Source organism: Sorex fumeus, unplaced genomic scaffold (genome assembly GCF_029834395.1).
Source record: "Sorex fumeus unplaced genomic scaffold, SorFum_2.1 ptg000048l, whole genome shotgun sequence".
Taxonomy (NCBI): Eukaryota; Metazoa; Chordata; class Mammalia; order Eulipotyphla; family Soricidae; genus Sorex; species Sorex fumeus.
The window spans coordinates 10,646,114-10,666,112 of NW_026606105.1; positions in this window are offsets into that span (position 1 = coordinate 10,646,114).

Genomic DNA, 19,999 nt, shown 5'->3' on the forward strand with positions numbered 1-19,999 from the left:
AGGTCCAGAAGTGTACAAAGCCGTGCTTTAGGACTGTTATTTTTATAACTTGAATATGTCTATCTCTCTCTGTATATGTGTATATAGACATATATATATATATGGCTATATACACATAGAGAAATACCTATATATAGATATCTATGTATAAAGAGAGAGAAAAAGAAAGATAATACAACACAAAATAATTTAACAGCCATACTTAACCATCAATGACAACCAATTAATTTCTCCTGCTTCTGTTTGCATTTATTCTCCAATGTAATGGTTCATTTAAGTGCCTTCTGTTCTTATTCGTGCTTTCAGAGAATGAAAATGATTGCTAGGTATCTTTCTTTTAGGGCATGCAAAGCATATGTGAGAAATGTAAAGACACATTAACTAAGGACTATGACCAAAGAGTGAGCTCTCATTTGAATTTTAGGTCTCTTTGGGCCACACCCAGAGGTCCTAAGGGCTTACAAAGGTCACTTCTGGCTCTAACCTCAGTGATCATTCCAGGTGGGCTCGTGGGACCAGAGAGAGTGTCCAAGATGGAATCCCAGCAAGTTATGTGCAGGGCAAGCACCTTACCAGATGTACAATCTCTCTGGTCCCTTCATCTAAATTTTTTTTCTGTTTAAAAAAAAAAAGATGTTCAGTAGTTTCCAAATGTGTTTCTGTGCAATGTTTTATTCACACAACCCTGTGAAGTAGTTGTGGCCATAGTCTTTTTGAATCAGTAAAAAACTTAATCACTTGACTTCCCGTTAATCATCCATTTGTTGGAGCTCGAGCGGGCCCAGTAACATCTCCATTCGTCCCTGCCACATGCTAGCATAGTCCAATGGCATCTGTTCATTCTAGGAACACGAAGAGCCTCAAACAGATCGTTCAGGGTCTTGACGAAGAAGTCTGACCACCTTGTAGGTGGGTGGCCACATGGTCTTTTGACGTCCCGTGGAATCCAGTTGGTAACGACTCTAGTCCAGTGGTCGTCTCCAAGTCTCATTACGTATCCAGCCCGTCTGATTTTCGGACGCCTTGGCAAACAAGACAGCATCCCTGATTCTTGACTGTCGACAGAGGTCAGAACTCTGGATTCTTTCTCTCATTTGAGTGAAATGTGATATGCCAAGCATAGCTCTTTCTTTTCCTCTTTCTGAGACCCCAATAGAGTTCTGATCCTGTTTTGACAGGGCCCAGGTCTCTGAGGCGTATGTTAATGCAGGAATAACAGTGGAATCAAAGAGATGTGCCCAGAGCCAGAGGTTCTTCATCTTCTTAGCAATTTCTTAGACACTCTTGAAGGCGTTCCAAGTTGCTCTCTTCCTCCTGCGCAACTCAGGTGCCAGGTCATTTGTCATGTTGACTTCTCGACCTAGGTACACATAGCTGTTGCATTCAGAGATGGTTGTTATCTTGAGAGTGAATGGAACGTCAGGAACGAGACTGTTTCTCATACACATTGTCTTTGTGAGATTCAGCTGGAGTCTGACCTTTCCACACTCACGGTCGAAGTAGGCCAGCATTTTTGCCGCTTGGCTAATGTTTGGTGTTATTAAAACGATGTCATCAGCAAAGCAGAGGTGGTGTAGTTGCCGACTGTCTATCTTCACTCCCATTTCTTCCATTTTAGTCATCACATGACATTCTCGAGGGTGGTGCTGAAGAGTTTTGGTGAAATGGTATCACCCTGCCAAACCCCTCTCTTGACGTCAACGATCACTTCTTTGTAGAATGGTGAGATCCTGGTAGTGAATCCTTAATACAGCTCATGGAGGATCCTGATGTATTGAGTTTGAATGCCCTGATTGGCTAGGGCTTCAATGACTGTTTCTGTCTCAACAGAATCAAGGGCCTTCTTTAAATCAATAAACTTTAGACAGAGCGGCATCTTGAACTCCTGAGAAACTTCAATGAGCTTGGTTATTGTGTGGATATGGTCGATTGTGCTGAATCTTTTTTGGAAACCGGATTGTTCTCATGGTTGTCCTTCCTAGTGTTCTGCCAATCCTATTCAGGATGACTCGAGTGAACAGTTTGTAGACGACAGACAATAGGCAGATTGGGCGATAGTTGCCAATGTCGTGGATGTCTCCCTTCTTGTATAGTAGTACAGTCCTGCTGGTTTTCCATTGGGATAGAACCTTGCATTTGGACAGGTAGCACGTGGAGTTGAGTCAATGTATTGATGAGTACTGACGGCAGGTTTTTTGCTGTTACTTACTGAAGAGCACCTGGTCCAGTAAAAAACTCGCAATGCATAAAATATTATTATTTGGTTGGAGGGGTGACTGGAGAGATAGTACAGTGAGTAGGACATTTGTTTTGGACATGATCCACCTGGGCTTGATCTCTGAAATCCTGAGTCCTGACAGAAGTGTCCTCTGAGTTCAGAGGCAGAAGTAATCCCTCAGCACTGCTGGATGTGGTCCCCAACTATTTTTCAAAGTTTATTATTTTTTTCACAGTTTAACAAACATTATGGATGACTATAAACCACAGACCCATTCACATATTTCTCTCCTCTCCTCTGCTCTTCTGCTCCTCCTCCCTACCTCACAAAGAAGTAAAAAGTGTTCTCATAGGTACATCACACTGTTAGATTTAAAAAAAAAACGAAAACAAAAACACTGATTTCTGGCAGTAGGGGAGAGAAGATTTTAGAAGAGGGCAAGATAATTAGGGGTCAAAGTCATTCAGTTTTCCAAGAAAGGCAATGGAGGTTCTGAGAGAGAGAGAGAGGAAAAACAACACAAAACAAACCCACCACAATAAATACGAGACAAATACAGAATACAGGAAAACTCAACTTTTTATATTTGAGCCACTAAATGAATATTAAAGGTGTAAAAGTATCAGGGGAGTTTAGGATTGAATATGCTAAATTTGTATGTTCAAAGGGTCATTCATGAGCCCAGAGAGATAATGCAGTGGATAAGCTGACCCAGGTTTGACCCCTGACCCGCCATATGGTCTCCCTACTCTAGTGGGAGCAGTCTGTGAGCACAGAACCAGAAGAAAGCCTTGAACACCACCAGGTGTGGCTTAAACAAAAATGGAAAAGGGCCATTCATGCAGAATTGTATAAATCTAGACTCAAAGTTACTTTTCACTTCTCTGCATTTTAATTACGCCACTGTTCATATTTACAGAGAAAGAAAATTAAATTTATCAGAAAGAGTACCAAAAAGTGAAACCAGAAAATTTCTGATATATATCTCTGGATAAGAAAAATATATAAAAGTATAGTATGAAAAAAATTTTAAATGAGACAGAGAAGAAAAAGTGCCTGCCACAAAGGCAAGATGGGGTTGGGGGAAGTGGGGTGGGAGGGAAACTGGGGACATTGGTAGCGGAAAATGTACACTTGTGAAGGGATGGGTGTTGGGACATTACATAACTAAAATCCAATTATGAACAACCTTGCAATTGTGCATCTTGCTGTGATTCAATAAAAAAGTTCAATAAAAAAATTTTAAGCAGTTACCAAGGAGGGGGGAACCCCACAAGAAAACCAAACAAACATACCAGGCAGATAATTTTGCATAGGTTTGAGTCATTAAAAGGGCTCATGCAACTGTAGAATTAAGTAAATGATTTCTGATAAAGGTTAGCACAGAGAGGTAGTGATGGAAAATAAAATCAAACCATCTGAAAGGGAAATATTGAGCTAAACTGAAGGCTAAGTATCCTACTTCAAATTCCCCATGGTTCACTACCTTTTTCTGCTTTCTCAAAGAAATGGCTTTTATAACCTATTCTGATTGTTTTCTTCTGAGAACAGCAGTCTGACTGAGAGGAATTTTGTGCTAATGAGGTGAAAGTTCTTGCTCACTGATAGCTCTTACTCTTGACCTTAGCTGATGGCCCTGTAAATGTGCGCCTTCCTACTAAAGGGAGGAAATGAGGGCCGGTGGGAGACTTAGAACCCTCATTATTTTCCTGTGCAAATGATAGGTCATACATCAGTTGTATTCACTTTGCATAAAAGGATAGGACTCTAAATTATGGCAGGAATAGTGAAGACCTTCAGAGATGTTAAATGTGAAGACAAGCTGGTTCTTTACTCCTAAATTTTTAGTCAAAACTTGAACAGCAGCACCCATTTTCTACTTCAACTTACACAGTGGTAAGACTAGTCCAGATAACTGCATGTGGGCCAAAGAGATAGTACAGAGGGCAGGGTACTTACCATCCAGGAGCTCAACCTGGCTTTGAAACCCAGAATCTCATAGAATTCCCGATCTTTTCAGGAGTCATCCTTGAATGTGGAGTCAGCCCTGAGCATTGTTGGGTGTAGAATAAATCAAAACCAAAAACACTAGAAACAGATTACTGCCTGAAGTCCTCTCATTATAAGAGGCAACTTATTTCTTTGCCTCTTCAGTTAATTTCCTTATCTGTGTACTCCTATGTATTCTAAACATCTCATTCAGATGATCCATATTTACTGTATTTTTCACTTGTGTGTATGGAAGTCTTCTGAGAGTATAGAGACTAGATTTATTGTTCCTTCAAAGAATCATATTTTTTTAAAGAAAGAGTTGTGTTGGGGCTGCATAGATAAAACAGGGGGCAGGGTGCTTGCTTGGCACATGGATGACTGGGGTTTAATCCCCATAGGCCCCTGAGAACCACCAGGAGTGAATCCTTAGTGAAGATTCAAGAGTAAACCCTGATCATAGCCAGATGTGACCCAAAAACCATCACAACCAAAAGGGTATGTATAGAAAAGTAGTTGGCACATCTTCCTTTTTATTGAAGTTCTCTATGTCCTTCCAGTCAATGTCCAGCTATCACTAGTAACTGAGGCCTTGAGTGATGAGGTTTGCAGTGGAATCCATCTACTACTTTGCTCTACAAAAATGCTCTTGTCATATTCCTATTAGAACCTTTGTTCATATCCTACCACAGCCATTGTTAATTAGCCCTTTGCCCTGTTCAATCGTATCTTCCTGGGAACAAGAATCTTCTTGTTGATTCTTTCTACTAGAGCCCAACCTCATACAATTCAATTCCTGATCTAAGATTATTAGAAATCTCTCATGAATGCAAAATACAGTAACACAATAATACATAGTTCATAAAAATAAAATTCTTTAAGAGGTTAGAGAAGAGAGAACGAGGTCTCATTTGATCAGGACCTAAAAGAATCATTAAGATGGAGGAAGGCAGTTATTTCATGTGGGCAAATTAGTAGGAACCAAAACCACGAACTTAGAGTAGCTTTCACACATATTGGAAAAGGAAGGTAAGAAAATATTGAGAAAAGATATTTTTTCAGTTATGAAGAATTTGAAGAGTGTTAGATTTTGTATATATACAATCCCTGTCATTTTTAATTAGAAGTTTATCCCTCTGAAAGGCAGAGTGGAGATTAAAAAAATCATGTTTTACTGATACCTGAATATTTCCAAGAGTTCTTATTTCAGGAATTTTATTTGATCTTGACCACATACATGTTTCTGAGCATGGACTGAATGGACAACAGTTTTCCAGGAAGTCAATTGGGTGTGAAATAACTTTTTCATTTTGAGGATGGCCAATAGGTTTTTCCTAATAAGATGGGAAATGTCATTTTGATTGGCACCCATAATATTATGAAGAGGTCTGTGGATTTTTGTCTTAAAAGACCCACCCATCTTTATTTTACTGTGTTTAAATGACAAGAAAATGCAGTGGAGATGGCCACTTTTCATAGTTTGATGACCATTCATGTGAAATTTGCCTAACATACTTTTATGCATATAAAACAAGAATTTTAGAATGGCGATAAGTGTTGATATTAAAAATGTACATACATCATGCATAATTGATGTTTTAATATCATCTTCATCCAGCATGTCTATCATTTTTAAACTGAGAAATTTTTAAAGGAAGTATTATGGAATGTTTCCATTTCAATGAATAAGTTACATTATACTAAGTTTCCCCCACACCTACTGATGATGTATCAACAGACAGAGCTCTCAATAGTCACTGTCCACTGGATGTGCCTCTGTATAAGTCAAACTAGTCCACTCTTCTTACAGAAGTATCTGAAGTCATCTTGTGCAAAACGACTGAACGCCCAGTGCCAATAAGTAATATGATTTGTTATGTCACGGTTATGATCTTTGTCACCGTGAAAATACTAGCAGCCACCTCTCTGCATGGTCCTGACTCTCCTCAGTGAAGTAAAAAGTACTAGTCACTATTTTTAACTTGTCAGAAAAGGTTGTTAAAATAAGAAATGGTGCCGTATAACATTCCTGCTTCTGTTACATGGCTTATATGGAGGCCAATTTGTTTCTCTGCTCCTGCAAAACAGGATTGCTGCAATTGCATGACCATGGCAAGTTTTCGGATCAGAGCCATTTCTCACCAGGATCTGTGGTCAAATGTAACAGAATCTCTCAGTGGGGAGCCACATTGCTTTCATCAGACCACCCTCTCCTCGCACTCATACAGGATTTCAAGAATGCCAAGAGTCAGAATCAATTATATAGACTGAAAAATGAACAGCAAGGCAATTTGGAAAAGGCAGAAATAACTTCCTAAGTACCAAAGTCCTGACATAAGGTGTCTGCCTGGGGAGAAGAGGAGAATGGAGCTTGACATGAGCAGCAGGAAATGGGGCCTAACAAGAGCATCTGGCCCTATATCTACTACAATTTCTTTGAGAGTTTGTCCTTGCAGTCTCTAGTCAAATTGGATCTCTGGAAAGGTTTTTATTCTTTTTCCTACTTCCATCTACCTCCCAGATCTACTGAGCCACCTCCATAGAATAAATTTATCTGGCTTTGTGTGTTAACCCAGACTGCAAGTTCTCTGCTGAGTTTCCCCAGAATTTACCAAAGCTGGCCTCTTTGTCCAGGTTACTAGCAATTTTATTATACTGTGTTTTCTTGTTTTTGCTGTGAAGTTAATATATTCTTTTGGAATTTAAAAATGATTCTTTTACTTTGGGGGTTAAGTGGTTTAGAGAAATAATAGATATGATTGGGCTGGAGCAATAGCACAGCAGGTAGGGCATTTGCCTTGCATGCAGCCAACCAGGCCAACCCAGGTTCAATTCCTCCACCCCTCTCGGAGAGCTCGGCAAGCTACTGAGAGTATTTAGCCCGCACGGCAAAGCCTGGTAAGCTACCCATGACATATTCGATATGCCAAAACACAGTAACAAGTGTCACAATGGAGACATTACTGGGCCCTCTCGAGCAAATCAAGGGGAGGACAGTGACAGTGACAACTTAGAATATCCAAACTACCTGAGTATGAGAAATATTTCTACAATTAATGACCCGGTGACTCTAAAGCTAGAGTGACTCACAGCCTATATGCTAACCTGCTCATGATTCATCTTTTTTCTCAATTGGAGAATGTGACACTATTGGGATGGTCTATTAGAATTATTTGATTCATAAAAACAGAGAGACATAGGGACTGAGAGATATAGCACAATGGGTAAGGTACTTGTCTTGCATGCAGCCAACCTGGGTTCAATTCCCAGTATCCCAAGTGATCCCAAGTGTGTCAGGATGGTCAAGTGGTCTAAGATGGCAGACTCAAGCTCTGCTTCCCCAAGTGATCCCCAAGTGCAGAGCCAGTAGTAAGCTCTGAGCATAGCCAGGCTTGGCTACCCCCATTCCAATCCCCCTGCACCCCCCAAACAATAAAGAGACAAAAAGACACAGAGAGGCTTTGAAGAAAAAGATATCAATATGGTATTAATATTCTCATATTGTAGAAATACTTGGGTGGCAAAGAAAATTTTTTTTCTGATGAAAATGGTATTTTTGTCTCCTGAGAATCTACTTGATTCATATATTAAGGGTGAGGTCAAATCAGTGTGTGAAGTGAGATCCATCCCTGCTCCTCCCTGCTCCAAGGGACTCAACCCTGGAGGCTGAAAACCTCCAGAACTCAACCACTACCAAGCTCACGGCTGCTCTCCACACGCTCGGACCGAGCCCCACCCATGAGCGAACCTATTCCTAAACCATGCAGCCGCAAATGCTTCTTACCACACACCCTACCCATATTCCAAGAGTACCACACCACATTTGATGGAGTTCAAAGTAGGAGGCAACCAATCTTAGAGGGAAATACATATATTTTTTTACAGATATATACATATATATATATATATATATAAACACATGAGGCTCAACCTTTAACAACGTGTTAGTGATCTCTTATTGAAAGACTAAAAGGTCTCTGGGTGAAATACAACAATCTTCATACTCCTTCCTCTAAGGAAACTTTTTTTGTAGCATTTCCAGCAGTTTTTCATAACAAACAATAAAAAAAATGTATTATTTTGGTTCTGCTTTGGGCAGGGGTTGGGGTTTGGGATGGAAACATTCGAAATATGGTGGTGGGAAGGTATAATGGTGGTGGGATTGGTGTTTGGATATTAAATGTAATTAAATATTGTGAACCACTTTATAAAATAAAAAAATTTAAAAATCAGTGTGTGAAAACTAAGTGAGAATGAGTAAAAGTAAATGGTGTAGCTTACTCTCTCAAGGGGTACATGACAAGAGGAAGAAGACAAGTGAGATACTTTGTTTAAATTATCGAACTATGATACATTTAAAGAAATTATGAGGAACAGAAAGTAAATATTGAATATGGAAGTTGAGGAGATTGTAGGGGAGAGGAATAGAATTAGGGAACTGCAAAAGTTCAAGTTTTAAAACTTGAAAAATGTTTACTGTGTATCATTATAGGACCAGTGCTATATAATCCCCTATGTGAAATCTGGGAATTGTACTTTTGTAAATTACATTAGGCCAAGAACTACACTGAGAAAATTGAAATGAATTATAATGACCTTTACTTCTATAATCAGATAACTTTGGGTAGCATCTGCCATCTTGCCAGTATATATTAGAGAAGGCAAATCCAAATTTCTCCCTCAATTATAGAGTATTCTTTGCTTATGCCATTTACTTCTGGTTCTTCACAAGCATGATTCTGAAATCATGATAGGAGAGACAAAGGCTTCCAATCATGATGCAGTCAAGGATCATCACTTTGGGGGGCCATAATATCTGCATAAAAGTAACTAAGCATTTCCTGAGGAAATGGCATTGAAACCTGAGAGTAAGTAGGCTTTGGGCAGTCAGTAAAGAGAAGGAAGATTTTTCCAGAACATAGAACAGTAAATGCCATTGTCAAAAGACAAAGGGGAATGTAATGCTTTTGAATAATTAGTAGTTCATTGTAGACTAGTAAATCATAAGAATGGTGGTACATGAGAAAGCAACAGAATAAAAGTATGAGACACCGCCAAGTCCTCAAGTTCATAATAGAGATCTGAGGGAAAGAGAATTCATCGAAGAATTTAAACCACACCCTGGAGACTTTTATTTATGCTCATAAGGAAAATCACTTCTAGTATGTAGCACTGTGGCACTGTCCTCCCGTTGTTCATTGATTTACTCGAGCGGGCACCAGTAATGTCTCTATTGTGAGACTTGTTACTGTTTTTGGCATATTGAATATGCAACAAGGGGCTTGCCAGGCTCTGCCGTGTGGGCGGGATACTCTCAGTAGCTTGCTGGGCTCTCTGAGAGGGATTGAGGAACGAACCCAGGTCAGCCACATACAAGGCAAATACCCTACCCATTGTGCTATTACTCCAGCTCACTTTTTAAGTATAGAATTCTTTATTTCATTGGAAAGGACTATAAGTGGACTCAGATATCTTGAGTTCTGTTGGTGTAATCCAAATCAGGGAACAAGATAACACAGGTTCCTTTAGTGGATGAGAGGGTACAGGGTACAGAAGGGTCAGTAAATTAGAGGGAGGGAGACACACTACACATTTTCTATAGGAAGGAACCTTCCACCTACATGTTTAATATTACTCCTTCCACTGGTAGCACTGGTAGCACTGTTCTCCCATTGTTCATCGATTTTCTCTAGCGGGCACTAGTAACGTTTCCATTCTGAGACTTGTTACTGTTTTTGGCATATTGAATATGTCAGGGGTAGCTTGCCAGGCTTTGCCATGCGGGCAGGATACTCTCAGTAGCTTTCCGGGCTCTCCTAGAGGGGTGAAGGAATTGAACTCGGGTCAGCTGCATGCAAGGCAAACACCTTACCTGCTGTGCTATGTTTAGTATTTCTTCCTATAATAAAAATAGCTAACATGAACGGTCAAAGATAAGAGAATAAATGAACAATATCTATTAATGTTGAAAGTTATTGTGCCCTTTTTACTTTCTGTCTTTACAAGAAAGCATGCCAAGTCTGGCCTCTGGAGATAAGACAGCAAATCTCCAGATCACTGAAGTCAGGACCCCTTCTGAGATCCAGTCATTATTCTATTTCCCCACAAACATGCCTGCAAACATAAGGCCCAGCATTGAGATGTGGGAAAAACCAAAGGTATCAATTAATAAGCACTCCAATGAAATTTTCTCAGAGGAGTCTTGTTTCATGGTTTGGATGAAGATTATTTGGGATCTAGAGCCTGTCATTCTTTTGTCAGATGACTGAAGGGAATGACATTTCCTCTCAAGTCCCAGGTGCTTAAGCTTAAAAGGGAAAAGAAGTGAGAGATTAGTCTAGGTATCACTCCTTTAACCTATCTACTTTCATCTGAGAAACTCTTCAAGAGAATAATAGGAATACATATATCGGGTCTTTGCTCAACTGTCAATTAAATGACAAAAACTGGCTTTCATTGTCAAAATAAAGAAACCTCAAATGCAGGTAGCTTAACACACCAAGAGATTTTATCCTTGCTCCGGGTGTATATTCTTTTGGAGGCTCAAGGGGTTTCTGTTCCCAAAAAGTTGCTTCAAGAACTGGAACATTAAACTTTTTTTTATTGAATTAGCGTGTGATACACAGTTACAAAGTTCTTAGTGATTGGGTTTGAGTCACACAATATTCCAAAAATCATCTGTCTCTTCACCAGTGTACATTTCCCACCATCAATATGTCATCTTTTGACATTATGGTTTCCACTATAGGTACTAAAAGATTATCATGTTTGTCCCTTTACCTAACTTCATCACTTAGTTTTTGCCCAGAGTGATCATTTCCAACTATCCTTGTTGTATTGGTCCCATCTTGAATATTAAACTTTTATACCGACATATGTTTTCTAGGTCTTTCTGAGGTAAAAATGAACATGGTGAGTTCCTTGTTGAGTTTACGGAAGAGGTAGATGTCATTTTCCTTTACAACCTGCTGTCCAAATAAAGACCTAATTTAAAAATATCTTGTGAAAATATGGTCCAACTTGTCTAAAAAGTAAATGCTGGAAAAGCACTGGTATTGCTGTGTGAGATCCCCTTTCCTGTTTGACTGTTATTTTGCCTATGCTGACATGGCTGAGAAAACGGGGGTGGAAAAGAAGAGAAGAGCAAGTTTCACATAAAAGAAAACCCGCCCCATTCAGCACTGAAAGGCATAACCAACAGTTGTCAGTTGGTCACTAGATAGTAGGGGAGGAGAAAATAATTCAGGAAAAGTCATAAGTTTCTATTTTGTGAAACTGAGGAGGTGAGAATGTCAGGCAAAGGATGGAAGTAAGAGGCACAGGGGCCCATACTTCTAAGAAACCTCTTAAAATTCTGTTCTCCTGAAACAAATTGCCTTCAAATATTGCCAAATTATAGGTCCAGGGAAAGGAAAAATACGCATAACTCACAGAAAAGTGGTAGGCACAACACTTGGTAATACGTAAAACTAGCGACAAACATTATGAAGCAATGCATATAATAATTTTTATACAGTGCACAATTTCTTAAAGGCCCAGTACTATATTATGAAAAGATCAATTACTATGAACTACTGCATGGTCCTCCCATTGTTCATCGATTTGCTCGAGCGGGCCCAGTAACATCTCCATCATGAGACTTGTTGTTACTGTGTTTGGCATATCGAATACATCATGGGGAGCTTGCCAGTCTCTGCCGTGCGGGCAAGATACTCTCGGTAGCTTGCCGGGCTCTCCTAGAGGGGCAGAGGAATCGAACTCAAGTCGGCCATGCTGGCTGCGTGCAAGGCAAATGCCTTACTGCTGTGCTATTGCTCCAGCCTGGACTACTGCATATCAGGATGAATTATCATGTAAGATTACAGTAGTTCCCTTATTATCAACATGTCCAAGAGTCCCTCCCACCCCCTCACTAAAAGCCCCTAATATTGCCCATGCCTATTTTAAAAAAGTATTGAATCACCGTGAGATACAGTAACAAAGTTTTTATGTTTGAATTTCTGTCATCACTTGATCACTTGACATTCTGTTACTCATCTACTTGCTCGAGTGGGCGCCAGTAATGTCTCCATTCATCCCTGTCACGTGCTAGTCTAGCCCAATGGTGTCTGCTCATTCTAGGAACACGAACAGCCTCAAACTGATCATTCAGGGTCTTGACGAAGAAGTCTGACCATCTTGTGGGTGGGCGGCCAAGCGATCTTTTGACATCCCGTGGAAACCAGTTGGTAATGGCTCTAGTCCAGCAGTCATCTCCAAATCTCATTACGTGTCCAGCCAATCTGATTTTAGACACCTTGGCAAACGAGACAACGTCCCTGATTCTTGACCATAGACGGAGGTCAAAACTCCAGATTCTTTCTCTCGTATGAGTGAAGCGTGATACTCCAAGCATAGCTCTTTCAATTCCTCTTTGGGAGACCTGAATAGTATTCTCATCCTGTTTTCATAGGGCCCAGATCGCTGAGGCATAATGCAGGAAGAACAGTAGAATCTAAGAGATGTGCCTGGAGCTAGAGGTTCTTCATCCTCTTAGCTATTTCTTAGATGCTTTTGAAGGTGTTCCAAGCAGCTCTCTTCCTCTTGCGCAACTCAGGTGCCAGCTCATTCGTCATGTTGACTTCTTGACCTAGGTACACATAACTGTTGCATTAAGAGATGGTCATTCCATTGAGAGTGAATGAAACGTCAGGAACAAGACCGTTTCTCATAAACATTGTATTCGTGAGATTCAGCTGGAGTCCGACCTTTCCACACTCACGGTTGAAGTCGGCCAGCACTTGTGCTGCTTGGCTGATGTTTAGTCTTATTAGAACTATGTCATCAGTGAAGCAGAGGTGGTGTAGTTGCCGATCATCTATATTCACTCCCATTCCTTCCCATTCCAGTCATTGCATGACATTCTCAAGGGTCGCACTGAAGAGTTTCGGTGAACTGGTACCACCCTGCTGAACCCCTCTCTTGACATCGATGATCACTTCTTTGTAGAATGGTGAGATCCTGGTAGTGAATCCTTAATACAGCTCATGGAGGATCCTGATGTATTGAGTTTGGATGCCCTGTTTTGCTTGGGCTTTTATGACTGCTTCCAATTCAACAGAATCAAAGGCCTTGTTTAAATCAATGAACGTTAGACAGAGCAGCATCTTGAACTCCCGAGAAACCTCAATGAGCTTGGTTATCATGTGGATATGGTCGATTGTGCTGAATCTTTTTTGGAAACTGGCTTGTTTGCATGGTTGTCCTTCATGAACAGCTTGTAGGTGACAGACAATAGGCAGATTGGGCGATAGTTGCAAATGTCGCGGATGTCTCCCTTCTTGTACAGTAGTAGAGTCCTGCTGATTTTCCATTGGGACGGAGTCTTGCATCCAGACAGGTAGCGTGTGAAGAGCCGAGCCAGTGTATTGATGAGTAATGACAGCAGGTTTTTCAGGTTTTCTGGTCTGACCTTGTCTGGGCTGGATGCTGTTCACTTCTTTACCAATGAAATGGCATGTCGGATTTCAGAAGGGAGAAAGTTGGGAACAACATATCCATCCTGCTGAATTTGGTATGTGGGCAGGTGGACGTGGCTATCAAAGAAATCTGAGTAGAAGTCATGGATAATCTTCTCCATTGCTCTTCTGGAAGATATGATAGATCCATCAGGATGTCGGAGGGGAGTCATCTTGGTTTTGGTGAAGGAAAGGCGGGAGTTGTGAATGCTTTTCCCAGCTTCTGCCACATCTGCCAGCATTGCTGCTCTTCTCTCTTCGAGGTCTTCCTATATCACTTCTCTGCACTGCTTTGTGAGCTCAGATGTTCGCCTGCAGTTGCCTGAGACTTGCACCAAGCCATGTTGGCGAATGAGCTCAAGAGTTTTCAAAGACAGTCCTTGTTGGAGTACAAGAAGCTTAGGTTTACCTGGTTACACCCATCAATCTGGTTACACCCATCACTGTGCTCCTGAGGCACTTCCACCTCCATTGTGTTTATCTGTAAACGGTCTTCCCTATGCTCTCCTCCCCACCCAGATAATCAGCTTTCCCCTTAATCAGACTTTGTTAATCTGTAAGATCAGTTTCCCAGAAATCTATGATTTTATATGTATGAGTGAAATATTGCCTTTCTCCTCTCCTTATGCCTTATGAACATTTTACCTTAAAATAATATCCTTTTTGTATAGATACAGGAAGACCGTTAACATTATGCTTTGTAACTTAGGATTTGATTGGCCTTGAATATTATTGGCAGTCTCCTGCCCCCGCGCCTGGCTATTCCTCGCCAGGGCCCCTTGGAGAGGAGAGGATTGAGCTTTCCTCCCCGCCCTGGCCAGGGCCCCGGCAGCCGAAGACCTCCAGGACAAGCCACCACCATGCTGAGACCACTCTCTGCACACCTGAAGGTACCGGCAGAGGGACAAAGCCACGTGGGTTCTGGGGCCAAGATCTCCAGGCCTACTCTTATTATGACATCTCATTCCTACTTTGACAAACTGGCAGGCTACTGAATGTAGCCTGCCCACACGGCAGAGTCTGGCAAACTCCCCGTGGCGTACCCAATATGCCAAATACCAGTAACAATGATGGGTCTCATTCTCCTAAAGAGCCTTGAATATAATCTCAGGGCTAGGATGAAGGAGACATTACTGGGGCCTGCTCGAGGCAATCGACGAATAACAGGATGATCTGTGATCTGTGAATATTATTGACTCCCAGGCATCTGCTTTCTCGACTTAAGCCTCAGTTGCCCTTAGTTCCTAACACCCCAAAAGCAGGATCCCGACGAGGGACTGAATGGACCCAGGGCAAGCAGTGAGTTACCCTGGCAGCGAAATGGGCCAGGCCAAAGTGCCATGATTCTTTTTTATTTTTTTTTAATTTATTTATTTATTGAATCACTGTGGGAAAGGTTACAAAGCTTTCAGGTTTAGGTCTCAGTCATGCAAATATCAAACACATTTCCCTTTACCAATACTTATTTTTTACCATGAAGAACCCCAATAAAACCCCACCCCCCCCACCCCTCCCAGTCCCTGTGAGGCAGATGAATTCTAGTTAGCACTCTATCTGCTTTGATTAGATTCATTGTTTCAATAAAAGATTCACCACTATTATTTAGAGTTTACCCCCCCCCCCCCAAATCAGACATGCTGAAAAAGCATTGTGAAGTGATTTGCTTTCTACAGCTGGGTTCAAGAATTAAATGTTTGTTTTGGATTTCTGCTATTTTGTTTATTAACCCTGGAATATTTCTACTGAAAGTCAGATAATTAAGAAATTGGTTTCTGTGCTCTGGAGTCGTGGCCGTGCAGGAGAGCCGCTCGTGGGGGGCAACTGGTGACCTCGGTAGGGCGTGAAGGGCGGACCGAGATGTCCCCCTTCCCATGAGGTTTTAGTCGCCCCCACACCCCCGGCTCATACCTGCTGTCCACAAGGCTCCCATGAGGCCGCCATCCTTCTTTCCAGAGAAGAGAGGGCGAATGGGGCAACACACCCTTTCCCCTCCGGGCAGACTTGATGGCCTGGATTAACGCATAGTCCGCATAGTCCGTTCACTTTTCTGCTCCAAGCTACTGGGTTCTGCATTAAGTCCTTGTGCTTCTGGGGCCGAGTGCCACGATTCTTAACTATAAGTTAAGAGTTTGATCATAGACAAATGCTGTCATGATCCAAAGGTAACGACAAGACTAGGATCCTGCTAGGGGTGGGAAAGACTATCTGGCCTGAGCACCGTAGTCTGAGATCGAGATGGCCCTAGGAGAGCAATTCTATAAGTTTAAGATATTCCTTACTGTATCCACACAAAATGATTTATATTATATATGCTTATATGCTTGTCGGACAAGGAGAGGAGAGACACACCCTTAGGATTCCACTCTAGGGTAGGTCCTCATGCCGAGGAGGCTAAGATTTCTACCCCTATTGATTGTGACCGCACCTATGTGTAATTGTTTCCCCAATTCCTCTTGGAGAGAGATATAATGAGACTGTAGATTGGGCAGAGGGGGGCAGAGAGACAGAAGGAGAAGGGGGCAGAGACCGATGAAGAGAGAATCAGAATAAACTACGACTAATACCTACCAGCCTGGCCCTCGTTCCTTCCTCTGCCTGACCATCGCCATCGACCTCTCCGGGGTGGGAGAAGGGTAAGACTACCGAACGCGGGTGGCAGGAGAGATAGAGCCACCGCCGCTGTGTGTGTGTGTGTGTGTGCTGCGCCCCTCTTTGTGTGAGATTACACAAGTCCTAACCTCACAGTTTAAGATTTTGGAAAATGACTAACAAAAGGACTCCAACCCAGCTAGGAGGAAGGAAATAATAAACTTAGAGCCAAAATTAAGTAGATGGAAGCCCAAAAACAATCTGAAAGATTAATGAAACTAAGAGCTGGTTCTCTGAGAAAATAAACAGGATCAATAAACCTCTAGCAAGACTCAGAGATAGCTTCGAGAATCTTTACACCATGAAACAAGTAAACCTCGAGGTGATGGAGAAATTCCTGGATTCCTATAGCCTCCCGAGTCTGAACCAAGAAGATCTGGAATACCTGAACAGACCTATCACCTTCAAGGAAATTGAAACGGTAATAAAAACTTTCCCTCTATACAAAAGTCTTTGCCCACACCTATTTTAGTGACATTATGCTTGTGGGGCTGAATACAGAGACAAAGAATCAAAGAGGATAAGAAGTTTTGAAGAGAATAAGTAAAATATTAGTTCCTACAAAACTTCTGAGTAGAGAGGTCAATGGACAGTAAGACACAGGAAATGTCAGGAGAGATTTCTTCTGGAGTTACAGTATCTGAATATCACCAGCACATAACATAGAAATTGGACTTTGGAAGTTAATATTTTTATTTCTTTTCCAACAGACAGAATACTGAGTACTACCATTTCTGCTGAGCTCTCACAATAGATTTTTAAAAATTCTTTCTTAAAGAAACAATTTTATATTTTATTTCAAATCATAAAACTTAAAATGTTTTATATTCCAAATCATAAAATTAAAAATTTTTTCTGATCCTCATGTACAAATGATATTATATATATGTACAAAAACATTTTAAGCTTTCTGAAAACCTATTAAATCCAGCCATGTCATCTTTTTTCTTCTTTGACTCAGTTTTAAAAAATAAAAATAAATAAGTGATCGGCTGGAAGCTGAAATATTATTACTTTGAGGTGACAGTGGAGTCCAAGGTAAGAACAAATAATTAAAAAGAAGTGTTATCTAAGTGCTAAAGAAAATTTCCAGGATAAGATTTTTGTTTGTAGACTATGTTTAAAAATATATTAACTTATTATGGAAGAGAAAAAAGATTATACAAACTTAGCTTACTTAACACAAATTCTATTTTAGATCCTATAACCTAGAGACTAATTAATACCTTTATATCCTCAGGTACCTTTCTTCAAGTAATTTAACTCTCTAATTTAACCAAGTAATTTAACCATCTTTAGAAGTCTTCATTTGAGCGAGTACCCTTTTTTGGTTTACATTCTTGGCTATTTAATGAGATGCATAGACTTCTTCGGGAAACATTAGTATGAGAGAGAACGAAATATTAAAACCCAAACCTATATTTTACAAATAAACATTCTGGAAATGAATGAAATATATTCATGGAGTAAGAGGAGTAAATTAAAGAAAGCAATACTCATGCCTGGAACTGCATTATTTTGGGCAATTATACTACTATTTTGAAGGAGGAGAGAAATAATTAATCTCTGTCTCACTATTTTTTGTGCACCCTGTCTTCCCTAACAATATTTTCTTACCAATTTCTCCCTCTTAAATAGTAAAAGCCTTCTAATTTTCCATCCAATGTGTACCAAGGCAGATGCAGCTTGTTTAATTAAAACATTTGCCTGTACACAGATTTTTTTAATAGGATTTTAAAAAACCACTTTAGAAAAATCTTGAGGAAACAAGTTATTATAAAATGCTGAATTATGCCTCAAATTTAGAGATGGTCCCTAGAGTTAGAAATCTTTCTGGCATAATACATTTCTCAAGAATGTCTGGGAGCTTCTCTCTCTCTCTCTCTCTCTCTCTCTCTCTCTCTCTCTCTCTCTCTTTTTCTCTCTCTCTCTCTTTCTCTCTCTCTCTCTCTCTCTCTCTCTCTCTCTCTCTCTCTCTCTCTCTCTCTCTCTCTCTCTCTCTTTTAGATTACCTGAATGACCAAAATAGATTAGTGACCAGGTATGGACATTTAAAAAACAAAGACAGTTGAAACCACTAGAGATCTTCATCTCCCAACACTTTACGTGTTTTCCTAAACTATGAAGATGTAAAACCAAAGAAAAACATAAAGATATAAAAGAAGCTATGGGTTGCTAAAGAATAGCCAACTCGGTTCTCTCGTCAGTGTCTTGTTCTGTACTCTTACTCTGCATGAATATTAATGGCGAAATATGTTTTCACTATAAAAGAATATTTGACATCTGACTAAGATTAAATTTGTTTCCTTTCATTAATTGAAAACTCTTATCAAAAAAGCTGCTTAATTGTGAATAGATTTCTTCTATGATAAAAAGGTTTAGATTATAAACTTTAATCAGTTAGAACCTAGGCAAGAGTGCCGGCATTCAGTATAAGGTTTTTCATCTTGCCCACAGTGATCACGAAGGAATTTGTTAAGATAAGCTCAGAAATCAAAAACCATTGTGTTTATCATATGCGCTTGTTCTGGCTCTCAAGTAACAGAGAGTCAGGAAAGAATGCAGTGTGCCATGTCTTTTTCCAACTTTATGCAGTTACCTATGAAGAATTTCTTTCCCTTCTGAGTGCCTCAGATCAGCAGGCCAAAAGTTTATTCTAGAATTATTGGGGGTTTTTTTCAGTAATAAGTATGAAGTTGTTATGTAATTTTGGAATTCCATGTTTTCTTTTTGAAAAACGAACCAAAAGTAAAGACAAAACAGAATAAATCACCCCCTGTCCCTCTGCTTTATACCAAGACATGTTTCCCTTTCAGGAAAGAATTATAATGGGTATCACCAAGCCTCTAAGTCTCAAATTCTCTTTTATTGTGTGTACCCCTGGCTCCCCCACATATATATCATTTTTGAGGGATTTTTCTGTGAATATGAATTTTCCTTTTTTTTTTCTTTATCACATAACAATGTCATTCTACCTTCTTCTGGCTGGGTTTTGCTTCCACCAGAAAGCTGGTATTGTTTGTTTCACTTTCTGACAGTTTCATTTTTTTCTGACAGTATTTTTCTTATTACTCATTTTCATAAGTTTTATTATCATTGCCATGGTACAATTTTGTGTCACTACTGTTCAAATATCTGAATTTTCTATTTGAATATTCTATTTCTTAGAAGTTCCTGGATTCCTTTAGAGTTTCTACAAAATTTTGAAAAGTTTTAACCATTAATTCTTCAAACACTTTTTCATAGCCTTCTATTTCTAGCTGAGTGACATTCTTCCACAGATTCCTAAGTCTATTCATTTTTTATCTAATTCTGCTAGTCTCTTCCACGTTTGAAGTTCCATTGCTTTATCTTTGAGATTTCTTTTTATTATTATAATGTATTGTGAAGTGGCTTAATCTAGTATATAGCCTGTGTAGGGCATTTTGCTTTCTTAATATTTATTGATTCATTTTTAATGATTTATTTTTGTGTTAACAATAGAACCAACTTTTTAATTTTAATAATTTCAGTGTTGTTACATCAGTTTTTCTTTTAATCACTTATTTTTAATACTAGAAATAGTATTTGCTTCTTTTTATATCTATTTTCTCTGTTTGCTAGGTTTATACCATCCTTTAATTCTTAAGTATATTAATGAAAATAT